At 36.7% G+C, this 20445-nt stretch overlaps 1 protein-coding gene across 7 annotated transcripts in view; it reads left to right on the top strand.

Annotated features, from left to right (window-relative positions):
• Positions 1-20445, top strand: part of NUMB (NUMB endocytic adaptor protein) — a 161991-nt gene that overhangs the window by 70417 nt on the left and 71129 nt on the right. The gene's annotated exons all lie outside the window — the stretch shown is intronic.

Genomic DNA, 20445 nt, shown 5'->3' on the forward strand with positions numbered 1-20445 from the left:
TTATATTTAACACAGTTTTCAAAAAACCCAGGATTTTCAGTTTGGATCACAGAGCAAGACACCTGGATGGCTCGGGTTGAGCATACACCTCTTATATACAGCTCGGGTCTATGCTGTATATAAGAGGTGTACAAAGTGATTTAGAAAAACTAAAAAAAAAAAAAAAAAAAAAAAAAAAAAACTAAAAATAGGGGTCCCTGGGTGGCACAGAGGTTTAGCGCCTGCCTTTGGCCCAGGGCGCGATCTTGGAGACCTGGGATCGAATCCCACGTCGGGCTCCCAGTGCATGGAGCCTGCTTCTCCCTTTGCCTATGTCTCTGCCTCTCTGTGTGTGACTATCATAAATAAAAAAAACAAAAACAAAAACTAAAAATAAGGGGAAAGGCAAAGATATGCAAGGCAAATGAAAACAATTTAAAAAGTATGGGTTGCTCTATGAACTCTCTTTTTAGGGTTTTTTTTCTCCTCTTCCTGATCAGAAACTTCAGTGAATAACTAATATTCCATATCACTGAGACTTTTTGAGACTCTTAGAAGACTGGTTTTAGGGCAGCCCCGTTGGCACAGCAGTTTAGCGCTGCCTGCAGCCCCGGGTGTGATCCTGGAGACCCAGGATGGAGACCCAGGATCGAGTCCCACGTTGGGCTCCCTGCATGGAGCCTGCTTCTCCCTCTGCCTGTGTCTCTGCCTCTCTCTATCTCTCTCTGTGTCTCTCATGAATAAATAAATAAAATCTTAAAAAAAAAAAAAAGAAGACTGGTTTTACATTAATAACATTTTTCTTTTCTTCCCCTTTTTCTCCTTCTCTTTTCCTTTCTCCTCTTCCTCTTTTCCTTACAATTCAATATCTCTGAAACGGATCCATCCTTCCTATTGGTATGCATCTTACTACTGATGATATTTCACAGTTAATGAACTATTAATAATTAATGTTGGCAAAAAAATTAATGTTGGCAGAATCTTTTTTTTTTTTTTAATTTTTATTTATTTATGATAGTCACAGAGAGAGAGAGAGGCAGAGACACAGGCAGAGGGAGAAGCAGGCTCCATGCACCGGGAGCCCGATGTGGGATTCCATCCCGGGTCTCCAGGATCGCGCCCTGGGCCAAAGGCAGGCGCCAAACCGCTGCGCCACCCAGGGATCCCTAGAATCTTTTTCTTAGTGCAACATATCTTGCAATCTCTGATATCTTAGTTTTGGTGAAGTATACATTTTTACGTATCTATCATGACTGTTCATTCTGCCCCATCCCCTACTTGAAATGCTCCTCTTTTTTGTCTTTCCTATCCTACACTTACGTCATTCAAGACCTTAAGGGTGGAAATAATCTTTAGTTTCTCATCGTGATTCCTCTTCTTCCAGCACTTAGTGTAATATGTTGTTGAACACAGAGTTTTATTTATTTAACAATTAAGGGAAGTGTGTACATATAATGAATCATAGCGTGGGCTGTGGCATATTTATATTAGTGACCAATTTTTTAGCTTGTTGATAAGAGGAGGTATACTTATGTTTTTGGATAGAAAGAAGAGAATCCATTGATTCTTATACATTAAGCAAGTTAGAGAATTTATTGGATCGAAGCTCAGTCATCTGGTAATGTTCAAGAATTTAACCAATGAAACAAAAAAATTTACAAAATATAAGCATTGTGAAGAAAATAAAAAGAGTAGTACAATATAGAATAACAGAGAATACCATTTACAAAGAAGAAAAAAGAAGCCTTCATCAACGGGAAGACATTTAGGTTGAGACTTAATGTATGAGTGCAAGACAGAAGTTAGTGAAGAGTCTGAGAGAAAAGCATTACAGACAGAGGTAAATAAATAGCAGGCCCCAAGTGGGAAAGAGCTTTTAGGTAACTGAAAGGCTCATAGCTGGGGAGAGTGTCACCTCAAGGCAAGAGAGGCAGTCAGGAGCTATACCTTAATATGCTAACATTTACTCAGCATTTGTGGTCTGCTGGGCTCTCTACCGAGCACTTTTTTCTTGGGCAATGTTGAATTATTGTGCCATACTGAATTCTCAAGTGCTGAGAGTTTGTATTTAATTTGAATATGTGTTAGAAAGCCATGGAACTGTTATGCAGTGCTATGATCCATTTTACATTGTAAAAAATTACACTGACTACTTTGTACACAGTTGATCAGAGGAAGGCTTATAACTAGTCAGATAAGAGGCAAAGTTGTTTTGGACTGTGGTAGAGATAAAGAGCCATGGACCAATTTCCAAGTCTTGTGTTAATGACTTGGATAAGGAGAGAGGATTGTGAGGGAAAGAGAGTCAGATCACAGAGGGTTAAAGAATTGAAGAGATGATGTGTACAGAAAATATGTGAAGTTATTTGTCAGTAAAGGGGAGCAGAGCTGTTTTTAACCTTCTTATTTCTATAATTTTTCCAGTGACATTTCTGTCTCTCTCTTTTAAAATCTTGGAACCAAATATATTTTTATTCTAGTCTGCCTCTCCAGATTCCAGCACCTTTTTCTCATCCCACACTTAACAGATGCTTAGAGGAGGGAAGTCAATGTAAAAGTAGGCTAGCATTCTCAGCAATTCTGCCCTTTTTCATCAGGATGTTCCTTGCTAAATCAGTCCTTGCTATATCAGAGGAAAACCATTTTGTTTTATAAGTGAAGGTTTAATTCTTGAAGGAATAACATTTAATGAAGTTACTCATGTATATTTGTATTGTGGGGTTAGGGGTGATGGTACTTTTTTTTAGGGGCGGTCATGTATAGTTTTATGTTAAGTCTTAACATGCCTTAAAAGGCAAAGGTGAAGATAGCTGAATTGCAAATTCAGTTCACCAATTGTTTTCTCAATTCAAAGGCAAGATCAACTAAAAGATAAAATTGGTTGCATAACTAACTGAAAGACAAAGTTCTCAGAAAGCTTTTTAAAAAAGGTTTCTTTAATATTACAGTTTCAGTTTTTTTAAACCACCTTTGACTGCAGTTTTAAGTAGATAGGTTCTTTCCTAATTTTATGAAGCTCTAGTTTTCCCTTACTGTCTCTCAAGAGTGAATAAAGAAGCCACATATCAAGACCAAAGAAAGAATTTTGTGGGCAAGATGAGTGGGAAGATTAAAATGAGGAAGGCAGAGGGGCACCTGGGCGGTTCAGTGGTTGAGTATCTGCCTTTGGCTCAGGTCGTGATCCCAGGTCCTGGGATCCAGTCCTCCATCAGACTTCCCGCAGGGAGCCTGCTTCTCCCTCTGCCTGTTTGTCTCTGCCTCTCTTTCAGTCTCTCATGAGTAAATAAATAAAATTTAAAAATAAAATGAAATGAGAAAGGCAGAAACTGAAATTTAAAGTCAGATGATAGATAAGGATCATGAAATACTGTTTAAATCCACGGTTCTTAAATTTTTGGTAGTTACAGTATCCTTTGAGATTCTGATGAAAGTTAAACAGTCTGGCCCAGAAAGTACATAGACACATGCACATTCAAATTTCTACATAATCTTAGGGTATTGCTAAATCTTAAGAGCTTTTAGGATGTACGATGCCCTGGTCAAGAACACATGGTCTAAATGGCAATCAGGGCTTGGGAGTATGTGGCTGGAAAGTTTTGACATTCAAACTGCAACAGTATTCCCTTCTCAAATACCAATCTTCAGGATAGCCGAGATTAGTTTGTTGTTTTTAAACCTCTGGTCTGATAAAAGAGAATAGTTTTTAGTTTTAGCTATTTAAAAATTAGAATGATCTGTTCTTAAAATTAGATATTCTAATTTTCTTAAAATTGTTCTTAAAATAAGATATTATTCTATGCAGGATACCCTAACATAAATAGCCTATTAAAAAAAAAAAAGTTGAACTGGAATATCAACAAATTTCAAATTCAGGGCATCCCCAGTGGCGCAGCGGTTTAGTGCCGCCTGCAGCCGGGGGTCTGATCCTGGAGACCCAGGATCGAGTCCTGCATCAGGCTCCTTGCATGGAGCCCACTTCTCCCTCTGCCTGTGTCTCTGACCCTCAGTCTCTCTCTCTCTCTCTGAATAAATAAATTAAAAAAAAAAAAAAAAAAACAAATTCACTGACTCCCTATGTATATATAGGAACTTAATGAATATTTCTTTTGGGAAGTGGGATTAAAAAAAACAAAACCAGCCCTTTGTTCTTTCTACCTTTCCATGAATCTGTTTGTAAATTAATTTTTATTGCAAACCTGAACAGTTCACCATTCATTAAAAATTGAATGTTATTAATCCTGTAAGTTTAGTATTAGGCATTTTTATTTTACTATTAGTGATGAAGCTATAGTTTGTTGCTGTTCATTTGGCTCAGTGCCTAAGTGGAACATTGAGCCAGTGATACAACTTAATAAGTTATAAATTGTTTCCTGTTAGACAAATTATGCCAGTTAGACCATTATTTAATGTACTCCAGAATTCTTAGGATTCATTGATTGAATAGGAGATTGACTAGATGACCTACTGCTGAATCCTTTGGCCATGCGGAGAGTCTAAGATTCCTTACATTGTTTTTACTTACTTGATGAGATAAAAAATTTGGGGGGCACCTGGGTGGCTTAGTTGGTTAAGCATCTGCCCTTGGCTCAGGTCATGATCCCAAGACCCTGGGATCAAGCTTTGTGTTGGGCTCCCTGCTCAGCAGGGAGTTGTCTTCTCCATCTTCCTCTCCCCCTCACTCATGCTTTCTCTTCCCTCACTCACTCTCCCTCTCTAGCTCACACTCTTTCTCTCTCTTAAATAAAATCTTTAAAAATTTTGAAAGACGGATTTTTCTTCACTCTAAATGTCATTTATAACTTGAAAGCACATTACACATCCTAAGAAATAGAAACCAAAGAAAGAAAAATCCAAAAATGAAAACTTTATGCTTGTGGTACAATATTCTACTTTAAGGTAATGATGGTTTAATACAGCATTTTTAGCTTAAATTTTAGTGAGTGAACAAAAACATATTTTTGGCAGATGGACAATCAGTGCATTTTTTTCTCATAACTTTCCCTGTAGAATTCTGGAATACAAATGTGAGGAATAATACAGTAGAATTGTATATATTCACGTTCATCCATCCTTGTTCAGGGAATAGTAAAATTAAAAGCAGTTAAATTGGAGCACCTGGGTGACTCAGTTGGTTAAGCATCTGCTTTGGCTTAGGTTATGATCCCAAGGTCCTGGGATCAGGCCCATGTCAGGCTTTCTGCTCAGCGAGAGGCCTGCTTCTCCCTTTCCCTCTGCCTGCAGCTCTGCCTACTTGTGCTCTCTCTCTCTCTCTGTCAAATAAATAAAATCTTAATTAAAAAAAAAAAAAGCAATTAAATTTAAATTTAGATTCTTTTTGCCATTCTATTCCATGATTTTCTTCTCTACAGTGTTTTTGTGCCTCCCATAGTATAAGGATGCTATGTGATTGTGGTACTAGGTAGATGCTTTTCTCATGGCATAGCTCCTAAGCATAAGCCAGCTACTTTAACTGTGTTCAGTTGAAAGTAGCAAACTGTTCCATACTAGGAAAAATCTCTGGTTGTGTTGGATTTATTGCAAGATAGTGTAATACTATATGGATGATTTAAAGTATTCCCAATATAATTTTGAATTTATGTGACTTTTGCTTTTAGTGCTTTATTTATTTATTTATTTATAAAGATTTTTATTTATTTTCCATGAGAGACACAGAGAAGCAGAGATATAGGCAGAGGGAGAAACAGGCTCCCTGTGGGGAACCCAATGTGAGACTCAATCCTGGGACCTGGGATCACAATCTGAGCCAAAGGCAGACAGACACTCAGCCACTGAGCCACCCAGGCATCCCTAGTGCTATCTTTAAAATAACCCTGTGAGATTAGAGTCTCCTGAAAAAAAGAAGTTGAGCTAATCTGAGGAAATACATGAGATTACTTTTGTTTTTCATGTGTTCAAAATGATACCTATGGTTTTATATTTTAGTTTATAAATTACTACATTTGGAGCTAATTAATGCTATTGTAAAAATCAGAGTAATTTTACCATTTCAGCTAAGTTAGTTCTTTTGTTTGTTTTTCTTATAAGGAAACAATCTTAATGTCAGGATCAAGTTTCCTGAGTGTGTCTTTCATATCTCCTATGTATATAAAATTTGTGCTATAGTTTTGGGTTGTTGATTCTTTTTTCATAGTAAACTTTCTAAAGCATATTCTTGTCCATTTTTCCTTACAATTTATATGCAAGAGGCCCCTCTTGTATATAAATGTATATAAAAGTTAGAGATGGAGTTGTGACTATAGAACAAAGAAAAGCAAACAAATATAATGTAGGAGGGGGAGAAAGGCTCTAGAAGAAAAGTTCCCATTTCTCTAAGAGTTCTAACCATAAAGGCCATTCAAAAGCCTTTGATCCATTCCAGATTTTGGCTGGACAGACTACATTTCAGTGACTTTATTATTTTTTTTAATAGAAATGAGACTTTTATAACTACGTGTGATTTTTCTTTTTTTTTTCTTTTTTAAGATTTATGTATTTATTTGAGAGAGGGAGCACAAGTGGGAGGGGCAAAGAGAGAGAGAGAGAGAATCTGAAGCAGACTTAACACTTGAGTGGTGCCCCAATGTGGGACTTGATCTGACAACCGAGCTGAAACCAAGAGTTGGTCACTTAACTACTTCACCACCCAGATGCCCCAGTGATTTATTTTTTTTACTGTTTATTAGATGTCTCTTGATTATGTGTGAGTATGTATTTATGTTTCTATACTTGCCAATTCTATCCTCAGCTTCAGGAAGGATTTTATATGACTTGCTTTCCACTTAATTGAAATTATAAAATAGTTAATATACCCAAAAGAATTATAAAGTAGTTGATATATCCAAAAAAATATAATGCAGGGTGTAGAGCACAATGAAATGAAAACATGTGCATCTCCAGATCAGCTTAAGAACATTACTTAACATTTGCATTATAGGGATCCCAGAAAGAGAAGAAAGAGAAAGGGGGACAGGAAATTTATTTGAAGAAATAATAGCTGATGGCTTCCCAAATGTGGGGAAGGAAACAAATCCAGATCCAGGAAGTTACAGAGAGCCCCCAAAAAAATCAACCCACGGAGGATACATAGTAATTAAAATGGCAAAAAGGAGTGATAAGGAGAGGATTTTAAAGGCAGGAAAGAAAAGAACACAGCCACAATCAAGGGAAACCCCATAATGCTGTCGGCTGATTTTTCCTCAGAAGCTTTGCAGACCAGAAGGGAATGGCATGATATATTTAAAGTGCTAAAAGGGGAAGAAAAAAAAAAAAAAACCCAGCCAAGAATACTCTTTCTAGCAAGTCTGTTATTCAGAACAGGAGAGATAAAAGAGTTTCCCCAACAAAAGTTAAAGGAATCCATGATCACTAAACTAGCTCTACAAGAAATGTTAAATGGGAGTCTTTGAGCGGAAAGGAAAGACCATAAGCAGGAGTAAAAGTAGGAAGGACCAAAGCAGTAAAATTAAGTATATCTTTAAAAATCATCAAGGGATTTGCAAAATAAAGGATGCAAAGTATGACACCATATACCTAAGACATGGTGGGGGGGGTGGGTAGTAAGGAATAGTTTTAAACTTAAGTGACCATCAACTTACTATAGATTGTTATGTGCCTAAGAGGTTATCTACGCTAATGATAACCACAAATCAAAAACCAGCAATAAATATACAAAAAATAAAGAGAAAGAAATCCAAGTATATTGTTAAAGAAAGCTAGCAAACCATGAGAGAAGATAGCAAGAGAAGAAAGGAACAGAGAACTACAAAAGCAACCATAAAATAAGTAACAAAACGGCATTAAGTACATACCTAACAATAATTACTTTGAATATAAATGGAGTAAACACTCCAAAGACATAGGGTGACAGAATGCATAAAAAACAAGACCCATTTATATGCTGCCTATGAGAGACTCACTTCAGACCTAAGGACACATGCAAATTGAAAGAGAAGGGATGGGAAAGCATTTATCATGAAAATGGATGTGAAAAGATACCAGGGAGGCACCTGGGTGGCTCAGTCAGTTAGGGATCTATCTTCAGCTTGGGTCATGATCCCAGTGGGTCATGATCCTGGTGTCCTGGAATTGAGCCCCACATCTGGTTCCCTGATCAGCAGGAATCCTGTTTCTTTTTCTTCTGCTGCTGTTCCCCCTGCTTGTGCTATCTGGCACGTGCTCTCTCTCTCCTTTTCCTTTTCTCTCTCTCCCTGTCAAATAAATAAATAAATAAAATCTTAAAAAAAAAAAAAAGAAAGCAAGCAAGCAAGCCAGGGTAGCAATACTTATGTAAGACAAAGTAGATTTTAAAACAAAGGCTATAACAAGAGACAAAGAAGGACACTACATAATCATGAAGGGAATACTCCAACAAGAAGATATAACAATTTATGACCCAGGAGAGAGTGCTCAAACATATAAAGCAGCTAATAACAAATATAAAGGAAGAAATCAATAGTAATACAATAATAGGGGACTTTAAAAATTATTTATTCATGAGAAAGAGAGAGAGAGAGAGGCAGAGAGAGGCAGAGATATAGGGCAGGGGGAGAAGCAGGCTCCCCTTGGGGAGCCTTATGCGGGACCTGATCCCAGGACTCTGGGATCACACCCTGAGTCAAAGGCAGATGCTCAACTACTGATCCACCCAGGTGTCCCCAATAATAGGGGACTTTAACACCCTACTTACATCAGTGGATACATCATCCAAACAGAAATCAACAAGGAAACAGTGGCTTTGAATGACACATTGGACCAGATGGAGCTGGCAGATATATTCAGAACATTCCATTCTAAAAGAACAGAATACACATTCTTTTGGAGTACACATGGAACATTCTCCAGGGTATATCACATATTAGGCCACAAAACAAGTCTCAACAAATGCAAAAAGCTGAAGTCATATCATGCATCTTTTCTGACCACAGCACTATGAAACTAGAAATCAACCAGAAAAAAAAAATCTGGAAAAAAAAATACAGATACATAGAGGTTAAATAACATGCTACTGAACACTGAAAGGGTCAGCCAAGAAGTCAACGAGGAAATAAAAAAATAATACATAGAGACAAATGAAAACAAAAACATAATGGTCCAAAATCTTTGAGATGCAGCAAGAGCTATTTTTAAGAGGGAAGTTTATAGCAATATAGGCCTATCTCAGGAAGCAACAAAAAAAAAATCTCAAACAACCTAACCTACACCTCGAAGAACTAGAAAAAGAACAAATGAAACTCAAAACCAGTAGAAGGAAGGAAATAATAAAAAGAGTGGAAATTAATTAAATAGAAACTTAAAAAAAAACCCAGAACAGATCAATGAAACCAGGAGCTGGTTCTCCAAAAAGATCAACAAAACTGATAAACCTTCAGCCAGACTCATCAGAAACAGAGAGAGAGAGGACTTAAAATCAGAAATGAAAGAGGAGAAATAACAATAACACAGATATACAAAGGATTATAAGAGAATATTATGAAAAATTAGATACCAACAAATTGGACAACCTAGAAGGGATGGATAAATTCCTACAGACATGTAACCTCCCAATACTGAATTAGGAAGAAATAGAAAATTTGAACAGATTGATTACCAGCCATAATATAAAATCAGTAATAAAAATTCTCCCAAGAAAAAAGTCCAGGACCAGACAATGTCACAGGTGAATTCTATCAAACAGTTAAAGAAGAGTTAATACTTATTTTTCTCAAACTGTCCCAAAACACAGAAGAGGGAAAGCTTCCAAATTCATTCTGTGAATCCAGCATTACTTTGATACCAAAACCAGATAAACACACTATAAAAAAAAGGGAATACAGGCCAATACCTCTCATGAACATAGACAAAATAATCCTCAACAAAATATTAGCAAACCCAACAATACATGAAAAAGTCATTTACCACAATCAAATGGGATTTAATCCTGCGGTGCAAGAGTGCTTCACTATTCACAAATCAATCCACAAGATACATCACATCAATAAAAGAAAGGGTTAAAACACATGATCATTTCAATAGGTGCAGAAAAAGCATTTGACAAAGTACAACATCCACTCATGATAAAAACCCTCAGTGAAGCAGGTTTAGAGGGAATATCACCTCAGCATAAAAAAAAGCCATATATGGAAAAACCCAGAGCCAACATCCTACTCAATGGCGAAAAACTGGGAGCTTTTCCCTTAAGATCAGGAACAAGACAAGGATGTCCACTCTCCCCACTTTTATTCAACATACTGTTGAAAGTCCTAGCTACAGCAATGAGACAAGAAGAAATAAAAGGCATCTTTCTAGTAAGGAAGAAGTAAAACTTCACTCTTTGCAGATGACATGATTCTATATGTAGAAAACCCTAAAGATTCCACCAAAAAACTACTAGAATTGATCAACGAACCGTAAAGATTCAACCAAAAAACTACTAGAACTGATAAATGGGATACAAAATCAGTAATACAGAAATCTTTTGCATTTCTACACACTAATAATGAAGCAGCAGAAAGAGAAATTAAGACGACAGTCCCATTTAGAAATACACCAAAGATAAGAAAATACCTAGGAATAAACTTAACCAAGGAGGTGAAAGGTTTATACTCTGAAAACTATCATACACTAATGAAAGAAACTGAAGATGACACAATGCAATGGGACAGACATTCCATGCTCATGGATTGGAAGAACAAATATTACTAAAACGGCCATACTACCCAAAGCAACCTATAGACTGATGCAATCCCCATCAAAATACCAACCACATTTTTCACAGAACTAGGACAAATAACTCTAAAATTTGTGTGGAACCAAATTCGGTGCTGAGTAGCCGAAGAGTGTAGAGGAAGAACTACTACAACTCGTGTAGAGTTGTGTGGAACCAAATTCAGCTACTGCTGAGTAGCCGAAGCAGTCGTGTAGAGGAAGAACAAAACTAGAGGGATCACAAACTTAGGTTTCAAGATATGCTACAAAACTGTAAACATCAAAATGGTATTGTCTGGCACAAATATTGACACAAAGATCAATGGAACAGAATAGAAAACCTGGGGAGCCTGGGTGGCTCAGTTGGTTGAGCGTCCAGCTCTTGATTTCAGCTCAGGTCATGATCTCGGGGCCCTGTGATTGAGCCCCCTATTGTGCTCTGTGCTCAGCAGGGAGTCTGCCTGAGGATTCCTCCTCCCTCTGCCCCATCTCCTGCTTGCATGCAGGCACCTGCTCTCACACTCTCAAATAAATAAATCTTAAAAAAAAAAAATACACAATTCAACACCCCAAAAAACAAGTAATCTAATTAAAAGGTGGGCAGAAGACATGAACAGACATTTCTCCAAAGAAGATACACAGATGGCCAACAGACAAATGAAAAGATGACAACATCACTCATCATCAGGGAAATGCAAATCAAAATCACAATGAGATAGTACCTCACACCCGTCAGAATGGCTAAAATCAACAACACAAAGAAAAACAAAAACTGTTAGCAAGGATATGGAGAAAGGGGAACCCTGTTGGTGGGAATGCATACTGATGCAGCCACTGTGGAAAACAGTATGGAGGTTCCTCAGGAAGTTAAAAATAGGATTACCCTGTGATCTAGCAATCACATTACTAGGTATTTACCCAAAGAATACAAAAACACTAATTCAGAGGGATACATACACCCCTATTTTTATTACAACATTATTTACAATAGCCAAATTATGGAAACAGTCCAAGTGCCAACAATAGATGAATGGATAAAGAAGATGTAGTGTTATATACAATGGAATATTACTCAGCTAGGAAAACAAATGGAATCTTTCCATTTGCAACAACATGGATGGATCTAGAGGGTATAATGTTTTTTTTTTTTTTTTTTTTTTTTAGAGGGTATAATGTTAAGTGAAATAAGTCAGAGAAAGACAAATACCATATGATCTCACTTGTTCAATTTAAGAAACAAAAGAAATGAGCATATTAATAAAAGATAAAAATAATAGATTTAACTATAGAAATCAAGCTGATGGTTACCAGAGGGGAGTTCAGTGGGGGCATGGGTGAAATAGGAGAAGGGAATCAAGAGAATACTTATGATAAGCACTGATAAAATGTATAGAATTGTTGAATTATTGTATACCTGAAACTCATAGAATACTGTATATTAATATACTGGAATTAAAATAGTAAAAAAGAATTAGAGCATTATTAAAACTTTGAAGTCTCCACATGAATCTTTACCAATTATGACCCCCTTTCTTTCCCTCAATAACATTTCCCTTAATTGTGTTTATTGTCTATTTTCTTCATAGTTTTGGTAATTATGTATATCTGCCTAAATACTATCTTGTTTAGTTTTGCATATTTTTGAGAGACTGTAATGTCAAGGGTCTAAGAGCACAGATTTTCATGCCAATGGTTCTGCCATCATGTGATTAGGGCATATTACTTCTCCATGCCTCTTTCTTCATGTATGAAATAGAGATTAAAAATAGAATTTACTTGGGGCATCTGGGTGGCTTGGTTAAGTGTCCAACTCTTTCTTGGTTTTTGTTTTTGTTTTCGTTTTTTAAATATTTTATTTATTCATGAGAGACACAGAAAGAGGCAGAGAGACAGGCAGAGGGAGAAGCAGGCTTCCTGCAAGGAGCGTGATGCAGGACTCAATCCGGATTCCGGGATCACACTCTGAGCCAAAGGCAGATGCTCAACCACTGAGCCTCCCAGGCAACCCCAAACTCTTGGTTTTGACTCAGGTCATGATCTCAGGGTTATGGGATCAATCCCTGTATCAGGCTCTGCACTCAGCACAGAGTCTGCTTACCCCTCAGCCTCCCCCTCTGCCTCTCCCATCTCTCTCTTTTTTTCTCTCTCTGTATCTAAAATAAGTAAGTAAGTAAATAAATAAATAAATACAATCTGAAAAATAGAATTTACCTGATAAGGCTATTGTGAGGATTAGATGAGTCATTATAAGCAAAGTGTATGGTGTACAGTGGCTATTACATGGGCAGTATTGTCTGAGTGTTTGTTAATATCTATATAAAGCAATCATAAGCAATTTATTTCCCTCCTTCAACATTGTGAGATTCATTCATGTTATATGCTGTAAACCATTCATTTTTACTTCTTTTTCTCTTGATTAATTTGTTTTTTGTGATTTATTTTTTATTGAGGTTATCATTTTTACTTCTGAGTAGTATTCCAGTGAATATTCTGTATTTCTTCTGCAAATGGATAATTAGACTCTAGTGTTATTGTTCTTTTACTCTTCTTTTACTAACAACAAACAATGCTACACAGGCATTATGTTGTACACCTTTCTGTGCCCATGTGTAAGAGTTGCTCAGGGATGTATACCTAGAAGTGGAATTGCTGAGTTGTAGGAATATGTGTGTCTTCAACTTTCCTAGACCGTGCTAAATTACTTTTCAGAATGGTTGCACCAATTTATGCTTCTATTAAGGGAATAAGAATGCCTATTGCCCCATATCTTATTGTTTCTTAAATATTTGCTAAATGGAAAAAGATAAAATGACATATGGTGTTCTGATTGGCATGTTCCTGATTACTACAGAGGTTTGAGTATTTTCTTCATGTATTCATTAGTCATTTCTTTTTCTTTGTGAAATACTTCTATTTTGTGCATCAGTTTTGCATTGATACTCTATTTTAAACTGATCATTTGTTTATTTTTTCTTAAAAGTTCTTTAAATGTTAGGATACTACTATTTTGTTTATATATGTAGCATATATTCTCCTAATTTGTAGCAAATCTTTCATTTTCAGATGGATGAACTTTCACAAACATTTGTAGATTAAATTCTTTTGTTAGGTTAGTGTCTTGTTTGGCATAAACAAGGTTTATGTGTAAAATATAGTTTCCAGAGTCCTTAATCTGGACTTTTAAAAAGTAAGGCTTTTGCAGCCACCCAGGCTGCCCTGTGCCATTAATTCTTGGTCTTTTAGGTTTTATTACATTTTTCCAATAGATAAGACCATTTTTAACTTGTGGCTCAGCATGTGAAACAATTACTCTTCTTTATATTTAGAGAATTTTGTTTGCTTAAAGACATACTAGTGGTATACCTTACATGACTGAATTGGCCACAGAAGATGATTCTTTTAGGAATTTTAACCTTCTTTGTTGTTGAGTATAACAAGTCAGATGAACTTTTGCTTACCAATTAAGTTTTTCTTAGAATTGACTTAAAAAGCATTCCTTTATTTGAAGTTTTATTTTGCCATTTTTTTATTTGTAATATCTTCTAGGGAGCATTTAGGAGGTTTTTTGTTTTGTTTTGTTTTGTTTTTTTTATAATAGTCACAGAGAGAGAGAGAGAGGCAGAGACATAGGCAGAGGGAGAAGTAGGCTCCATGCACCGGGAGCCCGACGTGGGATTCGATCCCGGGTCTCCAGGATCGTGCCCTGGGCCAAAGGCAGGCTCCAAACTGCTGCGCCACCCAGGGATCCCAGGAGTTGATCCTATAATTAGTTTGTCTCTTCCCTTTAATGTGAGCTTCCTGTGGTTTAGGGGCAGTTATTATTATTTTTTCAAGTGGGCTCTACACCCAGTGGGGCCTAGCATGAGGCTTGAACTCACAACTGTAAAATCAAGACCTGAGGTGAGATCAAGAGTTGGACACTTAACCGACTGAGCCACCCAGGCACCCCAGGGATAGTTAATTCTTAAACAATCTGTAAGCTTGCACATGAAACTCCTACTGTAGTAGGAGTTCACACAGTGGATACCTGATAATTTATCATCTCTTCTTGTTCTTTGTTCCTTCCTGTGTAGAGCAAATTACTGTATATGCATGTAAATCCTTCATATACTCTATACTTATGCAGTGTTGAAGAAATTTATTTTGTGAAGCATGATGTTGTCATGAAAAGTATGATAGTTCAGCTGATTTTTTTGGTCATTGTAGATAAGACTTCTATTTGAAACAGTTGCTGTTACTTTCTTTTAGAAAATTGTCTTTAATTTCAGCATTAATTGTGGAGTCTCATATACCTCTCTCCCATTTAAATAGTCAATGTGATTTCAACAGATACTGTATCAGTGAATAGTGCATTTTCTAGAGCTATTATGGAAATAAGATTCAGGAGCGCTTCTGTTAACCATTTGAATCCAGTTCACCATCATCTGCAGGATTATATAATAGTAGCCTCCTAATTGTCTTCTTGCCTTCATTTTTATTCTCATCAATCTATTCTTCTTTTTTGTTAAGCGAAAAATTTGGAGGTATTTAGCACATTCACCGTGTTGAACAACCACTGCTTCTATCTAGTTCCAAAATCTTTTTGTTCAAGTTTAATCAGCATATAGTGTTAGTTTCAGGTATACAATATACTGATTCAGCAATTCCTTACATTACTCAGTGCTCATTATGATAAGTATGCTTTTTTAAAAAAAGATTTATTTATTTATTTATTTATTTGGGCGGGGGGAGTGGAGAGAATCCCAAGCACACTTCTCACTGAACATAGAGTCTGAGGCAAGGCTCACCCCAGATCCTGAGACCATGACCTGGGCCAAAACCAAGAGTTGGAAGTTCAACCAACTAAGTGTACTGTTCAGTGTACAGTTCAACCATGCTGAGTACACTCTTAATCCCCTTTATCTGTTTCACCCATCCCCCCCCCACCTCCCCTCTGGCAGCTACAAGTTCTCAATTTAAGAGTCTAGGTTTGTCTTCTTTTTTCTTTGTTCATTTGTTTTGTTTCTTAAATTCCACATATGAGATCATATGATATGTGTGTTTCTCTGACTTCATTTAGCTTTATATCATCTAGCATCCATGTTGTTGCAAAAAGCAAAATCTCATTCTTTTTTATTATTGAGTAGTATTCCATTGTATAAATACATTTTTATCAATTCATCTATTCATGGACACTTGGGTTGCTTCCATATCATAGTTATTGTAAATAATGCTGCAGTAAACATAGGGGTGGATGTATCTTTTTTGAATTAGTGTTTTCTATTTCTTTGGGTAAATACTCAGTAGTGGAATTACTAGGTCATGTGGTAATTCTGTTTTTAACTTTTTAAGGAAACTCCATACTCTTCCACAGTAGCTATTACCAGTTTACCTGCAAGACTCACTTGATACCTAAAGACACATGCAGATTGAAAGTACAGGATGAAAAAATAATTTATCATGCAAATTGATGTGAAAAGAAAGCTGGGGTAGCAATACTTATGTAAGCAAAATAGAATTTAAAACAAAGAATGTATCAGGAGACAAGAACACTGTGTAATCAGAAAGGAAACAATCCAACAAGAGGGTATAACAATTGTAAACATGCACCCAACCTGGGAGCACCTAAATACAAAATGCAACTATTAACCAATATAAAGAAAGAAATCAATAGTAATACAATAATAGTAGAGGAGTTTAGCATCCCACTTATATCTGTGAAAAGTTCATCCAGATAGAAAATCAACAATGAAACAGTGGCTTGTTTTGTTTTGTTTTGTTGTTGTTTTGTTTTGTTTTTTTTTATGGTTTTTGATTTTTAAAGACTATTTTTTAAAATAAACTCTATATCCAGTGTGGGGCTCAAAGTTACAACCCTGAGTTTAAGAGTTGCATGCTCTACTGACTGAGCCAGCCAGGTGCCCTGGAAACAGTGGCTTTGAATGATACACTGGACTAGATAGGTCTAACAGATATATTCGCAACATACCATCCAAAAGCACTCGAATACACATTCTTTTCAAGTATGCCTAGATCATTCTTTAGAATAAGTAGATCACGTTAGGCCCCAAAACAAATCTCATCAGATTCACAAAAACTGAAATCCTATCATGCATCTTTTCTGACCACAGTGGTATGAAACTGGAAATCAGTCACAAGAAAAAAAAATCTGGAAAGAACACAAATGAATGAAGTCTAAATAACATGCTATAAACAACGAATGCTTCAACCACAAAATTAAAAAGGAAATCTTCAGTCCATTCTTACCCAGCAGCCAAACGCAAAACTAAGTTCTGTTTAGAACCTTCCAATGGCTTCCCATTTCTCTCAGAGTTAAAAGTCAGTGTAAGGGCCTATATGACTTTGCCCTTTGTAACCCATTTGGTCTCATCTCTCCTAGTCTGTTATTTCATTTTGCACTGAACACACTGACCTCCTTTCTGTTTGTCAGGTACTCCAGGCAAGCCACCCTTTTAGGAGATTGCACTGGTTATTTTCTTTTTCTTTTTTTGAATTCTCATTCTACTTGCATGGCTCACTTTTTTACCTCCTTCAGTTCCTTGCTCAAATGTTACTTTCTTTACTTGAAACTTTGTTACTGCCTCCAGTACTTCTAATCCCCCTCTTAACCTGTTCATCTCATTCTGCAGGGCCTTTACTCTCTTGTAAGGTACAACTCAGTGGTGTCCTAGTAAATGTTTCACAACGAGTTCTCTGAGTATAGTTCCAGCTTGAATGATGGTTGATCTTTCTGTTTGTGCTAATAAGTAAGGTGAAAGTGAAACAAGGAAGATGTGTCAGCATTCCACTGACATATCAGTGGCATGAGAATCTTGCTGAATTGGATAATAGTTTTCAAATAATATAACTGGATTTGCTGAATTGGATAATAGTTTTCAAGTAATAGAAGAATATATCCTCAATTTTTTGGTGCTATTCATATTGCAGTGATTATAGACATCACATACTTTTGAGTTTAGTCCATCAATTTCTTAGATCTATGCAGTCACAAAACAGTCATTCAACCGATGATTGGTAGTTCTTGCCAGGTTCCATGGTGTAAATACTGCCACCATGGCTGATTTCAAGCCACCAACATAAAGTCGCTGAACATGACGTTGTGGATGGATGTACAATAACCCAGCATCATGTCACTTTCCATCATACAAAGTTGTAAATAACTTCAGCAGCATAGATAATAAAACATAGTAAAATGATTAAGAAGTGATGAGTTTTTAATATTTATTATCTTTGTTTTAAAATAACTTATTTATATGTTTATATAATTATTTTTTAATAAAGGCTGTGTTTAACACCTAGTTTGCAAACTTGCTGAAAATTTATCGTTTGGTGGAGAAGCAGGCTCCCTGCTGAGCAGCAAGCCTCATGTGGGTCTCCATCCCAGGATCCTGAAATCATGACCAGAGCCAAAGGCAGATGCTTAACCAATTGAGCCCCCAGGCACCTCATATATATGCTTAAAATTACTGACCTTTAAGTCATTAAAAAAATTTCAGTTCAGTATATAACCTTTGAATTCAAAGAAGGAAAGATATGGCTGTAAACTTAAATATTGACAGGGACATTTACATTTTGTTAATAAGGTGAATTACATTGATTTTTGAATGTTAGGTAACTGCATTTCTTAGAAAAACTCCATGTGATCATGATGTATTATTCTTTTAATGTTTATTTTGGTTCGCTAAATTTTTGTTTAGAATTCTTGGATGTCTGCTCAAGATAGATATTGTTCTGCAGCTTACTTTTTCAAGTAATGTTTTTGTTTGGGTATCAGGGTAATGTTAGCCTGATTGCAGACTTCGAAAATATTCCCTCTTTTTTGGGGAAGAGTTTGTATAGAATTTGTATGATTTCTTACATGTTTGGTAGAATTTGGCAATGAATCCGTTTAGCCTAGGAGTTGTCTTTGTGGAAAGATTTTTTTTTTCAAAGATTTTATGTATTTATTCATGAGAGACACACAGAGGCAGAGAGACAGAGTGAGAAGCAGGTTCCCCACAGAGAGCCCGATATGGGACTGGATCCCTGGACCTGGGATCACGCCCTGAGCCAAAGGCAGATGCTCAACTGCTGAGCCACCCAGGTGTCCCATTTGTGGAAAGATTTTTAACTAGAAATTCAATTTTAGGGGGATCCCTGGGTGGCTCAGCAGTTTAGTGCCTGCCTTTTGGCCCAGGGCGCGATCCTAGAGTCCCGGGATCTAGTCCCGCGTCGGGCTCCCGGCATGGAGCCTGCTTCTCCCTCCTCCTGTGTCTCTGCCTGCCTCTCTCTCTCTCTCTCTCTCTCTCTCTCTCTCTCTCTCTATGTCTATCATAAATAAATAAATAAATCTTTAAAAAAATCAATTTTATTAATAGGTTAGGAATAGGACTGTTTAGGTTATCTATTTTTTGAGTAAGCTGTGATAGTTTGGGACTACAAGGTATTTTTCCATGTGTCCGTGGATTTATTAGAATAAACTTGTTCATAATACTCTTTTATTATCTTTTTTAATGTCTCTGGAATCTATATGATGATATCTCTCTCATTCTTGATATTGGTCATTTGAATCTCCCCCATTAGTATGACTACATGTTTATCAGTGTTATTAATCTCTCGAAGATTTACCTTTTGGTTTCCTTTTCTCTCTTTGTTTTCCTACTTTACTGCTTTCTGTTCTGATTGCTACTGGTTCCTTTTTTTCTTTGTCCCTTTAGTTTCTATAGGTGAAAGCTGAGGACATGGATTTAAGTAAGCCTTTTTAAAAAAAATAGACATTTAGTGCAGGGTTTCTCAATAGTTGCAGTATTGACATTTTAAGCTGAATAATTTTTTGTTGTGGGTGCTGTCCTATGTATTATATGATGTTTAGCAGTATCCCTGGTCAATACCCACTAGATGCCAGTAGCACTCCTCTGGCAACAACCAAAAATATTTCCAGATTGCCAAATGTGTCCAGATTGGCAGTGAATGTCCCTGATTGAGAACCACTGGTTTAGTACTGTAAATTTCTAAGTACTGCTTTTGTGGTATCCTGTAATTTTTATATATTGTGCTTTCATTTAATTCAAAATACTTTCTGATTTCTCTTTTGATTTTTACTTTCACCCATGGACTGTTTTTAAATGTAGTTTCCAAGTATTTGATGATTTAATTTCATTGTGGTCAGAGATCATATTTTACATGATTTGAACTCTTTTTTTAAAAAAAGATTTTATTTATTCATGAGAGACACAGAAAGAGAAAGAGGCAGAGATACAGGCAGAAAGAGAAGTAGGCTCCACACAGGGAGCCCAATGTGGGACTCAATCCCAGAACTCCAGGATCACACCCTGGGCCCAAGGCAGGTGCTAAACCGCTGAGCCACCCAGGAGTACCGATTTGAACCCTTTTGAATTTGAGACTTGTTTTATGGCCCAGAACATGGTTTATGTTGGTAAATGTTCTACATGTACTTGGGAATAATGTGTATTCTGTTGTCATTGGATTTCTATAAGTGTCAGGTCATGTTGGTTGATACTGTTGTTCAAGTTTTGCTGTTTGCATCCTTTTTTTTTTTTAAACTGGAGTTCAATTTGCCAACATACAGCATATAACCCAGTGCTCATCCTGTCAAGTGCCCCCCTCAGTGCCCATCACCCAGTCACCCCAACCCTCCGCCCACCTCCCTTTCCACCACCCCTTGTTCATTTCCTAGAGTTAGGAGTCTCTCCTGTTCTGTCATCCTCACTGATATTTTCACTCGTTTTCTCTCCTTTCCCCTTTATTCCCTTTCACTAGTTTTTATATTCCCCAAATGAATGA

This window comes from Vulpes lagopus, chromosome 6 (genome assembly GCF_018345385.1).
Source record: "Vulpes lagopus strain Blue_001 chromosome 6, ASM1834538v1, whole genome shotgun sequence".
In the NCBI taxonomy this organism is placed as follows: Eukaryota; Metazoa; Chordata; class Mammalia; order Carnivora; family Canidae; genus Vulpes; species Vulpes lagopus.